This window comes from Chrysochloris asiatica, unplaced genomic scaffold (assembly GCF_000296735.1).
Source record: "Chrysochloris asiatica unplaced genomic scaffold, ChrAsi1.0 scaffold00038, whole genome shotgun sequence".
Classification (NCBI taxonomy): Eukaryota; Metazoa; Chordata; class Mammalia; order Afrosoricida; family Chrysochloridae; genus Chrysochloris; species Chrysochloris asiatica.
Genome location: NW_006408556.1, coordinates 3189858 through 3197150, shown reverse-complemented (window position 1 = coordinate 3197150; position 7293 = coordinate 3189858). Strand labels below are relative to the sequence as shown.

General features: G+C 40.0%; 1 protein-coding gene across 1 annotated transcript in view; it reads right to left on the bottom strand.

Annotated features, from left to right (window-relative positions):
- Positions 1-7293, bottom strand: part of SNRPC (small nuclear ribonucleoprotein polypeptide C) — a 29792-nt gene that overhangs the window by 21427 nt on the left and 1072 nt on the right. The gene's annotated exons all lie outside the window — the stretch shown is intronic.

Below are 7293 nucleotides of genomic sequence, written 5' to 3'. Positions count from 1 at the left end.
TCTGGAATGCTTAATTGTTCTTATGAAGAACCTGTATATAGACTAAGAGGTAGTTGTTCAAACAGAACAGTGGAACACTGAATGGTTTAAAATGAGGAAATGTGTGTGCCAGGATTGTATTCTTTTACCATATTTATTCAATCTGTATGCTAAACATATCATCCAAGAAGCTAGATTATATGAAGAACATGGCATCAGAATTGGAGGAAGACTCAAAAACCTGCGATAAGCAGATGATACAACCTTGCTTGCTGACAGTGAAGAGGACTTAAAATACTGATGAACATCAAAGACTACAACCTTTGGAATGAGTTGCACCTCATTGTAAAGAAGACCAAAATCCTCACACTGCACCAATATAGAGAAAAGACTGAAGTTGTCAAAGACTTCATTTTGCTAGGATCAACCATCAGCACTCATGGAAGCAACAGTCAAGAGATAAAATGACATACTGTATTAGGCAAATCTGTTACACAAGACTTCTTTAAAGTGTTTAAACAAAGATGTTAGTTTGAGGAATAAGGTGCACCTGAACCAAGCCATGCTATTTTCAATCACCTCATATGCATGTGAAATTTGGACAGTAAATATGGAAAGCTGTAGAAGAATCTATGCATTAGACTTATGGTGTTGGAGGAGAATATTGAAAGTACCATGGACTGCCAAAATAACAAACAACTCTGTGTTGGAATAAGTACAGCCAGAATGCTCGTTGGAAGCCAGGATGGCCAGACTTCATGTCTCATACTTTGGACACATTATTAGGAGGGACCAGTCCCTGGAGAAGGATATCATGAGTGGTAAAGTAGAGGGTTGGAGAAAAAGAGGAAGACCCTCACAACGAGATGGATTGAAACAGTGGCAGCAGCAGTGGGCTCAAACATAGCAATGATTGTTAGACTGACACAGGACCAGGCAGTGTTTCATTCTGTTGTGCATAAGGTTGCTATGAGTTGGTGCCGACTCATTGGCAACTAACAACAACAATAAAGGCATGAAGTGACTGGCTTACAAATTTCCATGAGTTTCAAAATGAAGGGGGTAAGGTAGAATTCCCACTGAATAGTTTGCCTCTTTTTCAGATAGATCTGGGCTGGTTGATGATACTGATAGGATTTTATGATTCAATTGTGAGTTATTGTTACAAGTGTAATTGTAGAAGATGTGTAACTAAAAAGAGGGAGTAGTTAATCTTTCATTTTTAAGAACAGACAATCCCAAGACCATCAAGAAGGAAGAGCATGAGTGGAACTTGAAATCCCTACCTAGGGAAGCAGCATCTGCACAGATGGTAGCATGGAGAGACACAGCAGCTGTGGGCTCTAGGCCCATGGACCAAGTAAGGCTGTGTGCCTGTGGGCAGGAGGCTGGCTTGCAGAATGTGCCCTATGGACATTTAAATGAATGTATATTTTTTGTTTTGTATATGTACATCAAATATTTTTGCTTTGTTCTTTTTTGAAATATAAGATGTAAATGGGGAACCACAGGGAAGAAATAGGATAACATGTTGCAGGGAAGAGATTGTAATCATTGAGATGAAACAAAGTGTATAATTTGTTGAGTGTAAAACTGACAATCTTTTCTGTAAACCTTCACTCAATTCACAATAAAAAATTAAAATAAAGTAAAAAATTTTTAAGAAGATGGAAGGAATAAAAAGTCACTGTACCAAAAAGAAATGGTCAATGTTCAACCATTTCAAAAGGTTGCGGATGATAAAGAACCAGTTGTACTGAAGGAAGAAGTCCAAGGTGCACTGAAGGCATTGTCAAAAAACAAGACTCCAGGAATTGATGAAATACAAAGTTCTTCCCCATTTAAAGTGTTTTGGCCCTTTGTCAAAGGTCAGTTGATTTTACGTAGATGGATTTACATCTGGGTTCTCAATTCTGTTCCATTGATGTATGAATCTTCCATTGTACCAGGCTGTTTTGACCATTGTGGTTGTGTACTAAATTTTGAGATCAGAGGGTGAGAGACCTCCATTGTTGTTTTTTAAGCAATGCTTTGCTAATCCTAGGTCTTTCCTTTCCATATAAATTTTATAATCATTCATTTCATCTATTTAAAGAAAGTTGTTGGAATCTGGATTGGGTTTGCTTTATATCTGTAGATTTCTTTGGGTAGTACTGACATTTTCACAATGTTGTCTTCTTATTCATGAGCATGGTATATTCTTCCATTTTTGTAAATCGCTTGGTTTCTTCTAATAGTGTTTTGTTGTATTAGTGTTTTCTTTTATAGGTCTTTTGTTTCTCTAGTTAGATTTATTCCTAGATATTTGATCATTTCAGTGGCTGTTGTAAATGGTACTGTTTTTTAAATTTCCTTTTCAGAATTATCTTTATTAGTATAGAGGAATGCAACTGATTTTTTTTTTATATTGACCCTGTAGTCTGCCACTTCTCCCAATTCAAAACAACAGCATTAAAATAAAATTTAAAAATGTTTTGATCTTAAGGCAATGAGTTGCTGAGCCTGGACACTCAGGACCATAGTCTCAGGGGACACTACGGCCAGTTGGTGTAATATAGTCCACAAAGACAATGTTCTATATTTTATTTGTTGTGTAGCAATTGGGATCTTAAAAGCTCATGAAAAAAAAAAAAAAGCTAAGGTGCTCTCCATGTGCGGAAGATAGAAGATTGATGATGCCTTGAATCAGCTAGTCCAATGAAATATGTGAACAGCAGTCACCAAGACTCTGAGACCATAAAACTGAGATGGTGTCTGGCTACCAATACCAACTGCTCTGAAAGGGATCGCATTAGAAAGTACCTGATAGAGTGGGAGAAAACATGGGACAAAAACTTACAATTAATAAAAAGACTGGGTTTATTGGAGGAACTCAAGACTATGACTGTCAACCACACTTCAGCTCTGGAACGGAACTTAACCTTGTGCCCCAATTTTTAAGTCAAGTAGTAGATAGGTATATAGGGGGGACAACAACACTAGTAAGGTATGCTAACTATGTAATGGTCAAAGGGCAACATTTACTTAAGGACTTAGTTGAGAAAGAATGAGAAGGACGGTGGAACAGCAATAGAACCACAGGGAGGAAGTGGGATAACTGTTGTGTGGAGGGGATTGCAGTCATCAAGATGAAACAAAGTGTATGAGTTATGGAATATAGAACTGATGATCTGCTCTGTAAACCTTCACTCAATTCACAACAAAAGTTTTTTTTTAAAAAAATGAATTACATCCACTAAAATTGTTGTTGTTAAGTACCGTTGAGTCTGTTCGAACTCATAGTGACCCTGTATAGGGTTTCTGAGGAGCAGCTGGTGAGTTTGAACGGCCAACTTGTGGTTCAAATGACCTGGCAGTCCACTGTTTATTCTATAGCACCACAGAGTGTATCTTAAATCAATCTATTTTGAGGTAAAAAACATCATACAATGATGCAAAAAGAGCAGAGATCAGGGAAGTAAGGTTTCAAGCCATATGAAGATTTCTCAGGAACAGCAGAGTAGCTCAGAAGAGTCAAGGGCTTTCTCCAAAGTCAACAGAGAAAGCCTTCTTTAGAGCCAGCACTCTGGATTCTGGCTTCTAGCCCCCTAAACCGTGAGGAAATAAATTTGTTATAGCAAAAACAAAACAAAAAAACAGTTACAAGACTGAATAGATGATCTAGTTAAAGGATAGTAAAAGGTAGAAAGGTTTCAGAAGATTGCACATTCTATAGGACAGCTGGCCTCCAGCAAGTCAAAAAAAGGTGTTGTTTTAGACTAATAGAGTTTTAAGAAGCATGACAGCCAGATGCACGCTATGATCCAGGGTTAGAACCTAGAATGAGCAAACCAGTTTTAAAGGCTATTTGGGGAAATGTTGCAATTCTAGAAATACACCTTTGTCAAGAAGATGTATTCATCGATTATGTTTTCAGATTTTCTTGATTTCACTCTGCTGATTTTGGACCCGTTTTTCCCTTAAGTTAATTCCTTGCTTTGCCATACTCTTCTAAGTATGGAGTTGGGACTGACCCCAGGCAAGCTGCATGCATAGACTCCCATACTGACTGGCTCCCAGGTTGGGCTTCTGGACTCCACCAATGCAAGGTACTTTCAGGAGATTGGAGGAGCAAGGAAATATATCATGGGCCAATAAATGACATCATGATAATCGGAGAAAAGATTGAAGTTGTCAAAGACTTCATTTTACTTGGATCTACAATCAACAACCCTGGAAACAGCAGTCACGAAATTAAATGATGTATATTGCATTAGGCAAATCTATTGCAAAAGACCTCTTTAAGTGTTATAGATCAAAGATACCACTTTGAAGACTAAGGTGCTCCTGACGAAAGTTATGGTATTTTCATTTACCTATTATGTATATGAGGAGTCCTAGTGTGGCACTGTGGGTTAATGCTCCGGACTGCAAAGCTGTTTGAACTGCAAGGTTGGAAGTTCAAGCTCACCAGCTGCTCCTCAGAAACCCTATGCAGGGTCGCTATGGGTCAGAACCGATTCGACAGCACATAACAACAACAAAACTTATGTGTATGAACGTTGGACAATAAAAAAGGAAGACTGGAGAAAATGGATGCATTTGAATTATGGTGTTGGCAAAGAATTTTGAATATGCTATGGTTGGCCAGAAGAACAAGCAAATCTGTTTTGAAGACAGATCACCGGATTGCTCCTTGGAAGCCACAATGATGAGACTTCGTTACTCACACTTTATTGTCAGGAAGAATCAGTCCCTGGAAAAGGAAATCATACGTGATAAAGTGAGAGTCAGTGAAAAAGAGAAAGATGGATTGACACAATGGCAGCAATAGGCTCCAGCTTAATGATTGTGATGGACCAGGACCAGGACCAGGACCAGGACCAGGACCAGGACCAGGACCAGGCAGGATTTCGTTCTGCTGGACGTAGGATCATTGTGAGTCTGCACTGACTACACGGGCACCTAACAAGGAAAAAGCTACGGTATTTCCTCTTTTTCTCTCTGTCTCTTCAGACTGACTCCAACTGACACATTATCCCAGCCCTGGGCTCTGGTCAAAAGACATCCTCCCTCTGTTTCTCCAGTATAAGGGTGTGAACAGCTTCTTACTGCTCGTTGCTGAACTGCTTCAATGTTCCATGTTTAGCTTTCTCTCTTTTTTTAATCCAGTTGTTGTTAAGTGCTGTCGAGTCAATTCCGACCCATAGTGACCTTGTATAGGGTTTCCTGAGAGCAGCTGGTGAGCTTGAATCGCCAACCTTGCAGTTCAAACAACTTGGCAGTCTGGCGCATTAACCCACAGTGCCACACCAGGACTCCTAGAAAGACTTTTTTATATTATGTGTGGTGGTGGTGGTGTGCGGTGGAGGCGATTCCGACTCATAGTGACCCTGTGCAGTGTTTTCAAAGCCATAAATCTTTACAGGAGCAGAAAGCCTCATCTTTCTCCCGTGGAACAGCTGGTAGTTTCGAACTGCTGACCTTGTGGTTCACAGCCGGATTGTAACCACTATGCTGTCAGAGCTCCTTATTATGTGTAGGGGGAGGGAAAGGCTTAATCCTTTTTCATAGCACCAGGATGTTGCTAGGCTACTCACTTGCTCTTAGCATTGATATGTGTCCCCACCCTTTTCTTGATGAACCTGAGGGCCTGCTTGTTCGTAGAGACTGCAAGCTGCTCTATAGCATGTCACTTGTAAGGGACAAAGCTGCACATCACCCAGATGATGTTTCACATGAACTTGGTGTGATTGGTAGGCACCCTTGGTTGTATCTCACTTGGTTGATTCATGTTCTTGGTCACTTTGTGGCCCTGGTTGAGGCCTACAGCCAAGGGTGCTACTCTTCAATGGCAGATGTCACAGAAGTGTTACCCCAAAGCTTGGGTCTGATGTCCAGAGTGACTGAGTCCAATGAACAAACACTACAGATAAACAAAGAAAGAGAAAAGCTTTTATTATTAGGAAGTAAGAGCTCTGGTAGTGTAGTGGTTACGAATCGGGCTGCTAATCTCATGGTCAGCAGTTCGAAACAACCAACTATTTCGTGGGAGAAAGATAAGGCTTTCTGCTCCTGTAAAGATTTACAGCCTTGGAAATCCTATATAGGGTCGCTATGAGTTAGAACCGACTCCACGGCACATGACAACTACTACTAGAACACCTGCAGCAAAGAGGCTGATTTTAAATGGTGTTCAATACCTATTTCTTGGTGGTAGTGGCAGTGTGCCGTGGAATTGGTTGCAACTTACAGTGACCCTACATAGGGTTTCCAAGATTGTAAATCTTTGTGAGAGCAGAAAGCCTCATCTTTCTTCCGTGGAACCACTGGTAGTTTTGAACTGCTAACCTTGAGATTAGCAGCCAGATTCATAACCACTATGCTACCAGAGCTCCTTACCTATTTCATTTAATTTCTTTTCTTTTTTAAGGTTTTTATTGTGGATTGAGTAAAAGTTTATGGGGCAGATCATCAGTTTTACATTCAACAAATCATGCACCTTGTTTCATTACAATGGTTATAATCCCCTCCGTGTACTATCAGTTACCAGTATTTCTCTCTACTCACTTTAGCTTTTTCTTACCTATTCTTACAAGTAGTATTTATATTCTTTTAAACAATGTTAAGTAGTACAGCATGGAGGGTTATAATCCTATCATTCTAACATCCACACTAATTTACAAAGTGATCAAGATATCCTATTAAACACATCAAATGGGAGTACATAATTAACTTTCCCAGATGCCTGTTTGCCTAGATGGCTACTCTTTATCAGAAGCTACACAGACAGAGACCAGGCTTCAAATGAAACTAGGCTGTCAATAACATAGTAACAGTGGCTGAAGCATACATCTAAGAAACAAGGACTAGATAGGGAGAAGAATATATGTGTATAAACTGCTCTCAGGCAGTGCTTGATTATATTTACTCTTAACCCAACTAAATAAGGAACCCTAGGAGTCCTGGTGTGGTGCTGTGGGTTAATGCGTCAGACAGCAAAGATGCTTGAACTGCAAGGTCAGTGTTGTTCAAGCTCGCCATCTGCTCCTTGGAAACCCTATACAGGGTCGCTATGGGTCGGAATCCACTCGATGGAACTTAACAACAACAAGTAGCTTAGTCCTTCATCAGCAAATGAAGGTCCCATGGGCTTTTCTCCTACAGACTTTATTCCATTCGTGTCATCACAGTCAACTCTACTTGGAGGAGGCAGCTCTTCCCCAGTCGCATTTTGAGTTTCTTCCAACCTGAGGCACTCATTTTCAAGCACTATATCTGACAGTGTTTCTCTGCTATTCATAAGGTTTTTTCAGTGACTAAATATTCAGAAGT